The 16,506-nt window shown below is 54.8% G+C and overlaps 2 long non-coding RNA genes across 4 annotated transcripts; one reads left to right on the forward strand and one right to left on the reverse strand.

Annotated features, from left to right (window-relative positions):
- Window positions 1–225: 225 nt before the first annotated feature.
- On the reverse strand, window positions 226–3,425 carry LOC139176791 (uncharacterized). Its single transcript, XR_011561245.1, has 3 exons — window positions 2,997–3,425; window positions 2,801–2,902; window positions 226–712 (listed from the first exon to the last, which is right to left on the reverse strand). It is a non-coding gene; the product is annotated as an uncharacterized lncRNA (long non-coding RNA).
- A 5,932-nt stretch (window positions 3,426–9,357) lies between these two features.
- Window positions 9,358–14,899, forward strand: LOC139176792 (uncharacterized). 3 transcript variants are annotated; one of them, XR_011561247.1, is made up of 4 exons: window positions 9,358–9,697; window positions 10,412–10,781; window positions 12,710–13,193; window positions 14,033–14,899. It is a non-coding gene; the product is annotated as an uncharacterized lncRNA (long non-coding RNA). The 3 variants fall into 3 exon arrangements; XR_011561248.1 differs by having other exon boundaries at window positions 9,443–9,697; window positions 12,710–12,828; window positions 12,997–14,899; XR_011561246.1 differs by having other exon boundaries at window positions 9,445–9,697; window positions 12,710–14,899.
- Window positions 14,900–16,506: the final 1,607 nt, after the last annotated feature.

A 16,506-nucleotide genomic window follows, 5' to 3' on the forward strand; every position in this document is an offset into this window, starting at 1 on the left:
GGCTACTGAGCCCCTAAGAACAGACAGGGCTATTGCAGGGGTGCTGAATCCTACCAGCAGGCAGGGAGCAAAGAGGATTGGAGAAAAGCAACCCCTTTCAGAAGCTCTCTGGTGGTTCACAGGTTAAGACCTTGCCGTCCAGTGCAAGGGATGTGGGTTGGACCCTGGTAGGGGAGCTAAGACCCGTAGGCCTCATGGCCAGACCACCAGAAAATAAAACAGAAACGACGTTAGAAGTTTAATAAAGACTTTAAAAATGACCCACGTCCAAAAAGCTTTAAAAACAAAGAAAAGCAGCCCCTTTTAATACAGCTAAAACCGTAAGAGTGAGCCATTGCACACCAAAAGTGTAAGCAATTTCTGCAGAGTTTAAAACAAAAAAGACCAAAAAAACCTTTCCCCCAAATAAAGTAGACTGGCCTGGGACAAAGTCCAGGATTGGCGGAACTTATAAAGGAAAGAGGCACTTTTTGAAGCAGACCAGAATACGCTTCAGGAGCGTTTAACCAGTTCTTTGGACAGGAAGAATTACGTGGTAGACGACAGCACAGTCTGTGTGGGTGAAGACCTAGGCTGACAAACTTCTCAGTGCATCTCAGCAATCCTCTGTCCCTGGGTCTGACCTGGTCGATGTGGTAGTCCTAGAGGCCACCGCACAGCTCCATCCCGAGGAATGCAGAAGAGGAGGTAAGTATGCCGTCTCACAGGATACCTGGCTCAGTGAGTGAAAGAAACAGGTTAGCAATAATTACTGGCAACTCACTCACACAGGGCTTGTTAACTCGAGTCGTAGTTACAGGAACCGAAGGATCTTGTATAGACGTCCTTCCTTTCTCTTATACTCCTAAACACTCTATTTAGATCCTCCACTTAAGGGGCTTCCCTGGTGGCTCAGACAAGAAAGAAGCTGCCTGCAATGCGGGAGACTCAGGTTTGATTCTTGGGTCAGGAAGATCCCCCGGAGATGAGAATGGCTACCCACTCCAGTATTCTTGCCTGGAGAATTCCACGGACAGAGGAGCCTGGCAGGTTACAGTCCATGAAGTCATAAAGAGTTGGACACAACTGAGCAACGAGCATGACACACACAAAGTCCTGCAGCTGGCGGCCCTGTAGATGACATGAGCTCGCCTCAGTCGCTCGCTCTACACTCTCTCCCCAGAAAAATATGGTATTTAGCCCAATTCAGTGGGTCTGGCACTGTGACTGTGAGTTCAAACAGGCAGGAAGTCAACAGCCATCTCTCCAGCCTGCCAGTCTCCTGCCTCAGCTCCCACTCCTCGACCCCCTCCGCAAAGGAGGAGGCGCAGCCCCTCCCCGGGCATCTCACCCCCAGCCCCGTGCCTGACCGCTTCAAGGCTCTCGGCAAAGAGTTTGAACGAGGGTGGGAAGGAAGGAAGGGAGATGAGACGGGAGGCCGGATGAGTGGGTAGGTTTGGGGGTGCACGGTTGTGTGGGTAGCTGGGTGGGTGAGTGGATGAATGGATAGCTGGGTGGGTAGGTGAATGGATGGGATAGCAGGTGAACGACTGCTGGATATGTGGGTGGATGGGCGGGTGTGTGGTTAGATGGATGGATGATGGCTGTGAGGGTGGATGGGTCAGTGGCTGGGTGGGTAGATGAGTTATTGGACCGGGGGTTCATGAGCAGGTTAGTAGTCAGATGCGTGAATGGACAGTTGAGTATGTGGGTAGGCCCTAGTCATGAAGAACACAGACCCTCAGCCCCGGGCTGCTCTGTGGAAAGCGGCTGAACTCAACACCCAGGTTCCAAACCCAGCTCTGGTCCTGACTTGGTGTGACCTTGGCCATTTCCTCAGTGCCTCGAAGCCTTGCCCCCTGCAGGCCAAGAGGACCCCAGCCCCTGCCCTGCCCACCTCACAGGCCGGCGGGAAGGACAGACTGCGTGGAGATGCTTTAGAAGCCCGAGAGACTGTTCAGGCACACTCAGGCCCTTTAAGGGGCCCCTGCACTCCGACCCCGGGCTTGGATGACATCTGCGGTGGGAAGAGCCTGCACTTGGGGCCCAGACAGATCTGGGTTCCAGTCCTGGCTCCACCCTTTTCCAAGTATGTGACCTTGGGCAGATGACTGTCCTCCTCTGGGAGGTGGACACGATGACCGCTCAGGGCTGTGGGAGGATTCAGGGGGATCGTTCGGGAAGGCACTCAGCACAGCACCCACCAAGGGCGCAGGGATGGATCTGGGGTCCCAAAGAAGAGGCCCAATCCCGCGTCTTGGCAGCAAGGAGCCCTGGAGACCGGGAAGTGTCCAGGACACTGACCCAGGGGTTCGAGGAACCCCGAAGTGTGTCTGTGAAGATGTGTTTTGTGAGGGGACAGGTCCAGAGCTTTGAGCAGAAAAGCGGCCGTGGCCTGTGGAGGGCCAACCACGCTGATCTTTTTTAAAAGGTTTTTGTTTTGATGTGGACCATTTTTAAAGTCTTCATTGAATTTGCTACAATATTGCTTCTGGTTTATGCTCTGGTTTCTTCGGCTGCAAGGTTTGTGTGATCGTATCTCCTCAACCAGGACTGAACCCACAGCCCCTGCACTGGAAGGCGAAGTCTTAACCCAGACCGCCAGGAACGCCCCTCCCCTCACTGATCTAATCCAAGACCCTCATTAAGGAAAAACCGAGATTCAAAGCTCCCCCAGGAGGACTCGGTGGGGAGGAGAGAGCCAAGCACTCAGCACTCAGTCCGGCACGGCGCCCTCCCTGTCCAGGGCGAGGGCTCGGCCGAAGGACCACCGGAGACCCTGTCGGATTCAGCAGTAGGATTGTGAGGAATTTCAACTTACTTTTTAAATCTGTCTCTCAAGGCTGTTACAAGCGGACTTTACCAGTAACTTAAAAGTTGAAAGGGACTTCCCAGGCGGCACTTGCGGTGAAGAACCCGCCGGCTGGTTTTAGGAGACATAAGAGATGTGGGTTAGATCCCTGGTTCAGGAGGATTCCCCTGGAGAAGGAAATGGCAACCCACTCCAGTATTCTTGCCTGGAAAGCCTCACGGACAGAGGAGGCTGGCGGGCTACAGTCCACGGGGTCGCACACGACTGAATCGACTTAGCTTCAAGTTGAGACAGGAAGAGGCAGTGACTGGTGGCAAAACACCGCACCCACGCTCCCAGGGGACCTGCAGCGCTCTGGTTCATGAGCTGTGCTAACAAAAATCAACCCAACGAGAGGCCCAGACAGAGGGAAGCTGAGTTCATCAAACACGGGCGTGATGTGGAGGAGATAATCCAGGAAGGGACCTGCCAAGCCCATGACAGACTGGTGTCCTGTCTGAGGGCCGTCCTGGCAGAGCAGTGCAGGGCCCTCCGAGACCCCCCGAGCTCCAGACCCGGCTGGGGGCTACAGGGTGGGGCTGAGCTGCAAGGACTCTGCTGTGAGCCCCACGTCAGGGAGGATCACCTTGTTTGTTTTCTGAGTTTCTCTTAAAATAGCCTTTATGGGTCCTGGTCTTTGGTTTTAAAATAACAACTGTTCTCCGTAAACAACGTGAAAAAAAACAAACAGGAGGAAAACAACGCAGCCCGGGCATTTCACCCGGAAGAGCCGCCTCTAACACTTTGACGGGTTGCCTTCTATTTTAACCCTGTTTTCATTGTAAACTGTAAAAACCACATCATAAATAAATTAAAGGTCTCTGTGAAGTTTAAAAAGTAAGCATGGCGGTGGCGATGGCTGTGCCACACCGTGAACGCTCGTTTCAAAACGGTAAATTCTAGGGACTCCCCTGGTGGTCCAGTGGGTGAGATTTTGCTTCCATTGCAGGAGCCGTGAGTTTGATCCCTGGTTGGGGAACTAAGATCCCACATGCTGTATGGAGTGGCCAAAAAGAATTTTTTGTAAATGGTGAGTTTTAGGTGACGTGAATTTCCCATTGATGCACTTCACAGGCTCAGATGCAGCCAGGCCCTCAGGAAGCCCGAGTCCACTGGTCCTTTACTTTTCCTTAGAGTTTTATGGCTTCTGTTTCTGCCCTTAAACCCACCATGTTTCAACCTCATCTGATTTTGGACTTTATAATAAAGTTAGGCTGTGTTTCAGGAAACTTTGCTCAGTATTCTGTAATAATCTAAATGGAAAGAATTTGAAAAAAGAGCAGACACTTGTACATGCATAACTGAATCACTTTGGTGTACACCTGAAACTCGAGTGCAGCCGCTCAGTCGTGTCCGACCCTGCGACCCCACGGACTGCAGCACGCAGGCTTCCCTGCCCATCACCAACTCCTGGAGTTCACTCAAACACATGTCCGTCGACTCGGTGATGCCGTCCAACCGTCTCATCCTCTGTCGTCCCCTTCTCCTCCCGCCTTCAATCTTTTCCAGCATCAGGGTCTTTTCAAATGAGTCAGTTCTTCACACCAGGTGGCCAGAGTATTGGAGTTTCAGCTTCAGCATCAGTCCTTCCAACGACCCCCCATACCTGAAGCTAACACAGTGCTAATCCACTGTGCTGCAACATGAAAGAAAAACACATTTTTTAAGTTTAGGCTGTGTGTGTCTTCCTTCTCTCAACACTGCGTCTGACCCCACCCACACTGCCCAGCGCTGCATTCCCCGTGGACGGGAGGCCCCCTGCCCCACAGCTGCGTGCCGGCCGGTCACTGCCGAGCAGACCTGCCCGCCCAGAGTGGGGCCCCCGGCACTGGGGACAAGGCAGGGGCCTCTCCAGGGCCGGTCACTGTCCACTGTTCCTACTGGTTTTGTTTTCAAAAGTGGAGGCAGCGTAATATTTCCCTGATTATAAAAAGAAGTACACAGGTTCTCCACAAATAAAACAGGGGAAAAGTATAAAGAATGGAAGTTCCCAGCACAGCCTGGAGATCACGCCGGGTGCACCTGGGGTGTCCTTCCAGGCTGGACCTCACATTTCACGCAGACATCAGAAGGCTGCGAGATCTACCCAGAAGGCTGGGTAGATGGGGGATAGGTCGGTGACAAACAGTAGACAGAGAGATATACAGACAGATGATGGATAGACAGACGCTAAGACACCGAGCGAGGGGACAGACGGACGGAAGACACCATCCTTTGTCACTGACCACACACCCACATGGGTGTGGTGAGCCGGCTGTCATACTTGTGAACCTGCTGCTCTCACAACACCAGCTGGGTCCCTCCAGCCCCAGCGTCCCACACAGCAGACTCCCGGCTCCATCCCCAGGCAGGAATCCCACCACCGACTGGGGTGGACCCTCCCGGCAGGAAGGTCGTGCTGTCTAAGGCCTTGAGAGCAAGTTACAGACCTACTTCTGGGAAGACAGCGCACAACCGCCTACCCCGCAGAGCCCAGGAGGACCCCTGAGTCCTAGGGAAGGGACCGCACGGCCTGGACGGGGAGCGGCCCCAGGACGCTGCCCCCAACCTGTCCCACCTCACTCCTGCTCTGCTCTGAGGCGGGGCGCAGAGAGGGCCCCGAGGCCTCTTCCCAGTTCTTGGGAGCACCCACTGGGCCTGAACCAGGCCAGAAGCCCCCTCCTCAAGGTGTCCCCAGACCACTCCCCTCCACCTCCGGTTGCTCTGTCTCCTGGCAGCAGGGAGCCCCAGTGAGAAGAGACAGCTCCAGGCTGTGATCTTGGCCCCTGGCTGCTCTGGCAGTGTGGGGGGTGGGGGTCGCTGGGAGGCCATGAGTGCTGGGGGTCGGGGCTGTGAAAGCACCTCGAGGTCAGTGGGCTGTTGGTCGGGCTCTGCGAGGTCCGCACGGGTAGAGCTGTGCCAGGACACAGGAGGCCTGGTCAGTGGTCCCAAGAGTCAGGGCCAAAGGAAGGGGTTCGGGCCCCTCTGGTTCCTCAGCTTCTGAGGCCGGGGACCCCAGTCTGGGCTTGGTAGGGGGGGATTGGAGGGGAGGCCCCCAGCCCCAGGACCTCCAGGAGCGGGACCTGGTTCCCCAACCCACCGGGCCCTGATCTCAGAGTCTGGGCTCGGCAGGTCCATCGGGGGTCCTGGCTACTCTCTCTGGCTGACTCAGAAGTCAGTGGGGGAGGTGGGGGTTACTGAGGGACCAGGAAAGGGGGCTTAGAGATCGGGGGCCACCACCCAGCTTTCACAGGAGAAACGGAGGCCCACAGGGCGCAAGGGACTCGCCAGGGTCACACTGTGAGCCCAGCTGCTGGACTCAAGGCCCAGGGCTGTCCCCCACCCATGATGGCCCTGAGGGCCCCCTCAACTCGGACAGGGTCAAGCCCCCTGACCTGCACCCCCAAGACTCAGGCTTGGCCGTTCTAAGCTGAGGAGCCCTCGGGGTCTGCAGTCAAGGCCACGGGGCCCAGCACCCCACCCCACCCCCCCCGCCACCCCGTCCTGTGCAGGCCTCTGGCCAGGCTCCTGTCGGCTCAGTGGGCCAGGGCCTGGCTAGGTTCCTGTAGGCCTCGCTCCCGTCTTCTTCCTCTGCAGCCCGGTGTGACAGCCCTGTAGCTGAGGCTCCGGCCTCCCTGAGCAGGCCGCTCCCACGGGGCCACAGGCATGGGGTACTGTGCTTACCCACCCCAATGCGAGGGTATGCAATGCCAAAGAGGAGGGGCCTGCCAGGCCTCCGGGAGCAGAATGAGCCCCCCAGACGGAGGTCCCATCTCACAGGCCGGGGCCTGGGGGCCTCGGTCCACGCCTGGGGCCTAGAGCTGGGCCTGTCGGGAGCTGACCCGGGGGGCAGGATGGCTGAGCTCAGGAGCCCAGCCAGGCGGTCCCTATGCACCACGTTCGCGGGGGGAGGGCGGGTCACCCACACAGCGGAGCCACAGCCCCCACCTGACGGTACTCGCGGGCCACGTGGAGGTGTCCCGGCTGCGTTCCTGACCGCGTGCCCGTGTCCCCGCACCGTGCGCCCCCGACAGATGCACACACGTATGCGAACATGCTCACATGCGTGCACGCACATAGGGCCCGGCGGACAGCGCCCTCTATCGGCCACAGAGCCAGAGTCACAAAGCTCACAGGCACGTCTGTAAAGACCTGGATGCCCGAGTCTGGGAAGACTGTTCTCTTTCACAGCCTGGGGGGTGTGACCTGGCTAAGGTCACACAGCAGGTAAGCAGCGCGGCCCTGACCCCTGACCCCGCGTGCGTGCATGGTAAGTCGCTTCAGTCGTGTCCGACTCCTTGCCACCCCAGAGACTGTAGCCCACCAGGCTCCTTTGTCCAAGGGATTCTTCAGGAAAGAATACTGGAGTGGGTTGCCATGCCCTCCTGTAGGGGATCTTCCCGACCCAGTGATCGAACCCGCGTCTCTTATGCCTCGTGCATGGGCAGGCGGGTTCTTTACCACCAGGGAAACCCCCACTGGCCCAGATTCCAGCTCATTCCAGCTCCCAAGGCCCTGCCAGAGCCCCCTGGGACAGAAAAGCTGGGGGTCTTGAAAAGCTTCCACCCTCCTCACACACGGTGCCTGCTCCCCCCAGGAGGGGGGAGTCACATGCGGAGAGGAATCTCAGGACCAGAGAGTCCCCAAGCCCAGTCTCCTCTGTGCTGATGGGATGGGGTATCAGGAGGGGAGGGGCTGGGTTCACAGAAACACCGAAATGCCAAGATGACGGACACAGACGGGACACCTGCCACACAGGAGCAAGACACACTGACCTGTGTCCACTCGCTTGGCTCCTCTCCCGAGGGAGGAGATCCGGTCACACCAGGTCCCCTTGTTCCCCAGGCCCAGGTCTCTCGTTCCCCAGAAGAAGCAAGCACCATCCAGTCCACACACATAGTCCCTGATCGGACTCGAAGCCCAGCACTGCTCTGGGCCCTGGGGATACGGCAGGGGCCTCAGAGACCAAGACCTGCAGCAAAGTCCCAGGAGGTGAAGCAGGCGGACAAGCAACACATTACATTCTAACGGGAGGTGTGATGAGCTCTTTAGGAAAGGAAGCGGTTGGGGTGACAACTGCTGGTTTAAACTAAGATCATGGCATCCAGTCCCCTCACTTCATAGCAAATAGAAGGGGAAAAAGTGGAAACAGTGGCAGATTTTATTTTCTTGGGCTCCAAAATCACTATGGATGGTTACTGCAGCCAGGAAATTAAAAGATGTTTGCTCTTTGGAAGGAAAGCTACGACAAACCTAGATGGTGTATTAAAAAGCAGGGCCAATGAAGGCCCATCACTTTGCCAATGAAGGTCCATCTAATCAAAGCTATGGGTTTTCCAATAGTCATGTACCGATGTGAGAGCTGGGCTATAAAGAAACCTGAGCACTGAAGAACTGATGCTCTCCAACTGTGGTGTGGAGAAGACTCTTGAGAGTTCTCTGGACAGGAAGGAGATCCAACCAGTCAATTCTAAGGGAAATCAACCCCGCATATTCACTGGAAGGACTGATGCTGAAGCTCCAATACTTTGGCCTCCTGATGCAGAGAGCTAACTCATTGGAAAAGACCCTGATGCTGGGAAAGATTGAGAGCAGGAGAAGAAGTGGGCAGCAAAGGATGAGATGGTTGGATAGCATCACTGACTCAATGGACATGAGTTTGAGCAAACTCCAGGAGCTAGTGAAGGACAGGGAAGCCTGGCGTGCTGCAGTCCATGGGGTTGCAAAGACTGGGCACAGCTGAGCCACTGAACAAGAGAGGCCACCCCCGAATGAAGAAGGGGAGCCCCAGCAAGAGCCTGGGGAGGAGCAGTCCTGGCAGAAGGGACAGCGAATGCACAGGCCCTGGGCTCAGGCGTGTCTGACAAGCCGCAGGAGCAGGAAGGCGGGCAGTGTGGCCGGATTCAAGGCAGGGGTCCGGAGAGGGGCCGGCCCTCGGGGCCTCACAGAGCAGGCTGAGCCCCTGAGGTTTGTCCAGGTTCTCAGGTGATGCTGGATGGCATCGTGTCACCACACCTGCCCCTTCTAACTTCCTGCACACTCAGGTCCTGGGTGTATGTCAAGCAAGGGGAACCAGATGGCTCAGCGTGTGGACACACGGCGGGTGCCTGCCGGTCAGCGAGGACGGACATGGCGCGGTTCCGACTCTTCCATCCCAGACATGGCTGGGGGGCCCTGTGCCTTCTCGGTGCACAGGTCAGCACTTCTGGGGGGCACAGGCCCACCTGGAGCCGCAGAGTGGGGCGTCTCTGTGAGGGTCACTGCGACCTGCCGCCACCTCTGCAAAGCAGCTGGACTCACGCCCGGGACAGGCCGAGCCCGGGCCTGCATCGCGCCCCTGCTCGGAACGTGGCCCCTGGACACTGTGCCCAGCGCACCCCCGCGGTGTCAAATGAGAACCGGGGGAGGCCCCTGACCCCGCCCCGGGCCCCCACTGCCCCTGCCTGGGGTGACGCCAGGCTCCAGCGCTCGGAGTCCCAGGGTGTCACTCGGAGGCTCCGAGTCCCTCCGTCTGGGCCCCTTCCTCCGGGTCAGCACTTCCAGCGGGGGGACAGCGACGCCTTGCGGCCACGGAGGGCACGGCCGGCCCCGGAGCCGGGCGGCAGCGCCCAGGTAGAGGGGCGGGGCGGGCAACTCGGCTGAAACCCGGACCGCTGTGCCCGCGGGGCCCCTCCAGGCTGCCTCCTCTGCTGCGGGCAGGACGCCCAGCTTCTGAGTCCTTGGGACGGAGAGGGAGACTTCTGAGTGCGCGACACAGGGAGCCAAGTCCTTCTGGTCGTGGCCTCGAAACTGCCCAGGCGACCGGGAGGAAGAGGGCTGCTCTCCCGCAGGAGGACCTGAGCGTCTCTCAACCAGAATCGGCTCCTTGGCTTCGTCTCTTAAAAAAAGGTAAAGGGAATTTTGCGCCTTGAGCCAGCTCCTGGGGAATTTACCAATCAGTTTGGGGGAAACTGGCAACTTGACCACATCGAATCTTTCAATCCATGAATATCCTGGCGCTCTCTCCCTTTAATAGGTTTAATAATTCTCAGTGAAGCTGCGTGTGGAGTTTTCCTCATAAACGAATGTCTTGGGCATCTCTGTAGATTCACGCTAGTAAACCTACACATTTGAAAGGGAAAGTGTTAGTCGCTGGCTTATGTCCGAGTCTTTGCGATCCTCTATCCATGGGATCCTCCAGGCAAGAATATTGGGTGCAAGAAATGGAGTGGGTTGCCGTCTCCATCTCCAGGAAACTTATATATTTGGGGGGGTGGATTCTATTGAAATATCGATTTACAATGTTGTGTTAATTTCTTCTGTACAGCAAAGCAACTCAAGTACATACATATATATATACTTTTCCTCAGTCTTGTCGATTATGGTTTCTCACAAGCTACTGAATATAGGTCCCGGTGCCACACAGTAGGACATTGTTGTGTATCCTTTTTATCCATCTTCTATATAACAGCTCGCTTCTGCTGATCCCAAACTCCCACTCCATCCCTACCCACCCTCTCCCCTGGGAACAAGTCTGTTCTCTACAAGCTGATATATTTTATGCAATGGTAAAATATATCCTCGTAAATGTTATTCTCTATTCATTTGCTATTCTATTCATAGACTGTGCTGTTGGAGAAGACTCTTGAGAGTCCCTTGGACTGCAAGGAGATCCAACCAGTCAATCCTAAAGGAAATCAGTCCAGAATATTCATTGGAAGGACCGATGCTGAAGCTGAAACTCCACTACTCTGGCCACCTGATGCAAAGAACTGACTCACTGGGAAAGACCCTGATGCTGGGAAAGATTGAAGGTGGGAGGAGAAGGGGACGCCAGAGGATGAGATGGTTGGATGGCATCACCGACTCGATGGACATGAGTTTGAGTGAACTCCAGGAGTTGGTGATGGACAGGGAGGCCTGGCGTGCTGCGGTCCATGGGGTCAAAAAGAGTCGGACACAACCAAGCGACTGAACTGAACTGAGAGACCCAGTAAGTCTTTATACTTGAAATCGCACCTCGTAAATTTGCTACACTATTTTTAATAGACTATATTAATCTGTCTACATTCTGCGGGACTTGCTACACACTCAAGCACACCCTCTGTGAAGAATGACAGCTCTGTTGCTATCTTCCTGATGCTTATGTATTCCATTGCTTTCCCAGTCATTTCAAAAGCTGGTTTGGGAGGGGAGAGCTCCACTTCAGGAACAGTAGCACAAAGACGTCCACAAACACACCCCCAAGCCAAAGGGCTGAAAATTATTTTTTAAATTTATGTTTATAACAGTATTTAAATACATGTATAATATGTTTCTAATTATTTATAATATCTGAATATGTTTATAAATATATATACAATATATAGGTAAATTTATTTATATACATGTGTTAGTCACTCTGTTGTATCCAGCTCTTTGCAACCCCATGGACTGCAACCTTCCGGGCTCCTCTGTCCATGGAATTCTCCAGGCAAACATGTTGGAGTTGGTTGCCATTCCCTTCTCCAGGGAATTTCCCCAAACCAGGGATCGAACCCGGTCTCCTGTACTGCAGGCAGATTCTTTACTGTCTGAGCCACCAGGAAAGCCCAAAGTTACTTCTACTTACAATTATGCTTATAATAATATATACTTGCTTATAAATACATTATAAACTATTATAAATATAACATATACTTGCTTATAATTATGCATTTATACTATATGCTTATAATTGTCTGCATGTATTTGTTTTATATATTAATTTTAAATTTCTGTATCAGTTCAGTTCAGTCACTCAGTCATGTCCGACTCTTTGCGACCCCATGAACCGCAGCACGCCAGGCCTCCCTGTCCATCACCAACTCCCAGACTTCACTCAGACTCACGTCCATCGAGTCAGTGATGCAATCCAGCCATCTCATCCTCTGTTGTCCCCTTCTCCTCCCACCTTCAATCTTTCCCAGCATCAGGGTCTTTTCCAATGAGTCAGCTCTTCGCATTAGGTAGCCAAAGTACTGGAGTTTCAGCTTCAACATCAGTCCTTCCAATGAACACCCAGGACTGATCTCCTTTAGGATGGACTGGTTGGATCTCCTTGCAGTCCAAGGGACTCTCAAGAGTCTTCTCCAACACCACAGTTCAAAAGCATCACTTCTTTGGTGCTCAGTCTTCTTCACAGTCCAACTCTCACATCCATACATGACCACTGGAAAAACCATAGCCTTGACTAGACGGACCTTTGCTGGCAAAGTAGTGTCTCTGCTTTTTAATATGCTGTCTAGGTTGGTCATAACTTTCCTTCCAAGAAGTAAGCGTCTTTTAATTTCATGGCTGCAGTCACCATCTGCAGTGATTTTGGAGCCCAAAAAAATAAAGTCTGACACTGTCTCAACTGTTTCCCCATCTATTTCCATGAAGTGATGGGACCAGATGCCATGATCTTCGTTTTCTAAATGTTGAGCTTTAAGCCAACTTTTTCGCTCTCCTCTTTCACCTTCATCAAGAGGCTTTTTAGTTCCTCTTCACTTTCTGCCATAAGGGTGGTGTCATCTGCATATCTGAGGTTATTGATATTTCTCCCGGCAATCTTGATTCCAGCTTGTGTTTCTTCCAGCCCAGCGTTTCTCATGATGTACTCTGCATATAAGTTAAATAAGCAGGGTGACAATATACAGCCTTGACGTACTCCTTTTCCTATTTGGAACCAGTCTGTTGTTCCAAGTCCAGTTCTAACTGTTCCTTTTATACAGTCTATAAATAATATTTTTATATAAATATTTAAAGTCTTTCAATATATTTAAAGTGTCTGGAAATAGACCTAAGGGCATACAAAAAATGGAATATTTATTAAAGACAATCTTCTGAAATTTGGCAAGAGCAGGGACAGTCTGTCTAGAGCATCTCAATCATGACCTGTTTCCTTCCTCCCGTTCCCAGCCCAACATGAGGCACCTCCACTCCAAGCAACTGCGGAAAGAACCCAGGGCACCCTCTCCACCGAGCTCCGGGTCAAGGTCGCATCTTCTCGACATTGTCCCCAGGGGAACTGCTGAGAGGTGAGATCTCCGAGACAAGGATGGGGACATCCAAGCCGGACCCCGAGGTTTGGCCAGCGGATGTAATGCCGCGTTCTGCCGGCAGACGGTGCTAGAGGAACGCGAAACACAAAAGCGGCCATAAAGCGCCTTTGCTTTCCTGGTTTCCCTCCCTTCTATCGAGCACAGGAGCCAGTGATGATGGCCCGTGTCTGCTCAGCAGCCCTGACGGACCAGTTCAGCAGGCACTCATGCCCCACTCTGTCCACCAGGCGACCCCTTCTGCAGTAGACCAGCCCTGGGCTCCCACACCTTCTGACCAGTTGGGGGCCACTTCTGTGCACCAGCCCGGGCCACGCCCTCCACGCTGTCTAGCCCGGGGCCAGGTAGGTTTTTTCTGCACCCTAGGACCTGGAATCGGCCCCCTGTCCTAAGACTTCACCTGATTTTATGTGTCACCCCAGATCTCAGCACCGATGCCCCCACCTTTGGTAGGGTAGGAGGGGGTGAGGGCGGCCCCTGAGATGGTGAAACTGCGGGTCGTGATCAGTCAAATCCATTCCGCCTCCCCGCGCTAATCAAGGGTGTTTTAAGACTTGAACGTCCTCCAGTCACGAAGCCAAAACAATAAAATACCCGCCCGGAGTGTTCTCTAGAAAGCCAGACTCAGCAGCGTCTAGTTGGAGCTGAGCTGTTAGGACTGGATGGACCGCTGACCCTCCCACTGGGCGTGGCCGCGTGTCCCTGGAAGCTCCGCCTCCAGCTCGCGCCGGAGGTCCTCGCACCTTGTCCATCGCTTTCCCCAGGCTCCCCACTCCCCACGCCACCTGCTGCTTGGTCTTCATCCGTGAGCACCCAGCCTGTGCCCGCAGGGAGGCAGATTCCAGAGCGTTCTCTGGTTGCCTTGTGGATGAACCCGCTCTTTGATGCAAACCTGACATCTCAGTATTTTGGCCTGCTGTTTGTAGGGGGGAAAAATGTTACCTAACAATAGTAAAACCATTACATGTAGCATTCAGAATTCCCTCACCGCCGAATCCCCCACAGATTGCTGACCACCCTAGTTTTGTCTTTGACTCCCTGCAATGGTGAATCTTCTAGAAAACTTTGGTCTAACCCAGGCCTCTGAAAGGACCCCAAGACAGCCCCTTTTCCCGGTCACTTCACTGCTGACCAGCAAACCTGGGCGGAGGACAGTGCTGAGATGCCTCAATACATCCTTTAGGGTCGCCCCTCCATCTGCTGAGACCGCTGCACAAGTCCACAACCAGAAGGGCAACGCTGGACACTGACCTGGGAGGGACAGCGGGCCAGAGACTGGGGGAAACCCGTGTCAGGACAGCCCACAGCTGACCCGGCTCAGGGGGACGCGATGCCTGTGGGCGCGATGCAGGCTAATAGCTCGGCCCCTGAGCCGACGCGCCCCAAACGTGCCTCCCGGTAAAGGACCATCATCATCGTCACGCGAGCATCTTCTCTAATAAAATACAGCCCAATGACTGGGAACACCAGGAGGAGATCTTTCCACACTAGAGGGCGCCAGAGACCGCGGGGTCGCACCTGGGCTCCCGGGGCTGCCGCGCAGAGTCTGTCCGCCAGGGGGGCGCGAGCGCTGGCCATGGGCTGGCCCTTCCGGTCAGCTGTGATGGGCAAAGAAGGGTCTGGTCCCAAGGGGACTGTGTGATGGGCTCTCGAGGTTAGGGGTGCTCCTCACCCCAGAGGGGTCAAAAAGTTAGGAGTCAAGAAACAAAGGCTTTGGTGCATGAACTGATGAGTGACCAGCAAAAAATATATATTTTAAAATAAGGTTAGATTTGAAGATTAGGCAGTATTGGGGACATACTTAGACTAAAATTATTCACTGGGCATTCTGTGTTTTATCTGCCATCCTACTCATGAGAGATGAACAAAACAGAACTGCGAGGACTGTCTTTTTTCTTTGCTCCTTATTGTTGTATGCCTTTGTATTTATCAACCACGTTCTTTTCTTCTCAGTATTGCTTTATGTAGGAGTTGTCAGAGGTTAGCAGAATGTTCCGTGGAACTGTGAGTGGATCCGAGGACGAATTAACACAATTGGCTGTGATTATAATGACTCTTGGGAGCAGCTGTTTTTCATTTTGGACGGAGGGTGCTCTCTCGGGGTCAAGGATGGGGCACCCAAACGGACACCGAGGTTTCTGTGCAGCGGGTGCCATGCCGGGCTCTGCCAGCAGATGGCGATGGAGGAACGCGCAAGGCCACCGCGGCCAGAAAGCGCTTTTCCCGCTTTCCTTCCTTTTATTGAGCACAGGGGCCAGTGGCGGTGTGAGGATGGCCCCGGGTCCGCTCAGCAGCAGCGCTGACCGACGGTCTAGTGCACGTGTGGCCCCGATCTCAGCACCGAGGCCCCCCCGCCCCAAAACCTTTGTCAGGATAGGTTGGGGTGAGGGCGGCCCCTGAGATGGTGAAACTGCAGATCGTGATCAGTCAAATCCATTCCGCCTGCCCGCACTAATCAAGGGTGTTCTAAGACTCGCGTGTCCTCCAATCAGGAAGCCAGAACCATAAAATACCCGCCGGGGTTGCTCTCTAGAAAGCCGGACTCAGCGGCGTCTAGCTGTAGCTGAGCTGTTAGGACTGGGTGGACCGCGGACCCTCCCACTGGGCGTGGTCGCGGGTCCCTGGAAGCTCCGCCCCCAGCTCGGCTGCAGCGCAGAGGCGGAGCTTGGGTCCACCGCGCGGACCGCGGTCCCGCACCTTGTCCATCGCTTTCCGCAGGCTCCCCACGCCCCACGCCACCTGCTGCTCGGTCTTCATCCGTGAGCACCCAGCCCGTGCCCACAGGGAGGCAGATTCCAGAGCGTCTCTGGTCTCCCTGCCTGGTTGCCTTGTGGATGAACCCGCTCTGTGCTGCTAACCTCAGCATCTCGGTGTTTGGGTCTGCTTCTTGAAGGGGAAAGACATCAAAACTGGTCCCGTAGCAACAGTAAAACCGTTACACGTAGCGCTCACCCCTCCATCCCCCACAGATTACTGACCACCTGTTTCTCTTCGAATCCCTTCAATAAAGAATCTTGGAGGAAGCTTCCGTCTAGCCCAGGCCTCCATTTTCCAGATCCCTGGAGGGGCAGTGGGGGAAAGATTATAATTCAAACAGAAGTCCCGGGTCCATGTAGAACCCAATCACCATTCGCTACGGGGAGGAATCCACGTAGCAGATGAGGCTGATCGTCTGGGGCGGCCTATATTGAAGGTTTCATGGGAAACTGCCTTCCAGGGACACAGCCCAGTATTTTGCCTCTGGCCCCTCGAGACTCCGGGGCTCACCTCCCCGCTCCACTCCCGTCCTCTGGGCTCTGATGGGGCTTCTCCGGGCCAGGGCCCCGCATCTGCAGACAGCCAGCAGCCCAGGGAACAGCAGGAGGCAGGTGGAGACCCCAGGCCGGCCCACCCACACTGGGTTAGACCAGAGGGGAGGGGCCAGCCGTGAGGACGCAGGCAGCTGTTCTGGGATGGCCTTGGGTGGGGGGGTAGCAAACGTGGGTGAGTCTCCAGCGCTCAGCCCCACTGGAGTCCTGGAGGCTGTGTGAGTGTGTGGCCTGTGGTGTCGGAGACACCCTGCTCAGCACCCCCAGACCACCTTCTGATTTGGTTTCCTGGTTATCAGACACTGAAGAGGGGGTCCCCCAAAAGAAAGGGGCTGCCTTTCCCCACCCC

This window comes from Bos indicus, chromosome 17 (assembly GCF_029378745.1).
Source record: "Bos indicus isolate NIAB-ARS_2022 breed Sahiwal x Tharparkar chromosome 17, NIAB-ARS_B.indTharparkar_mat_pri_1.0, whole genome shotgun sequence".
NCBI lineage: Eukaryota > Metazoa > Chordata > Mammalia > Artiodactyla > Bovidae > Bos > Bos indicus.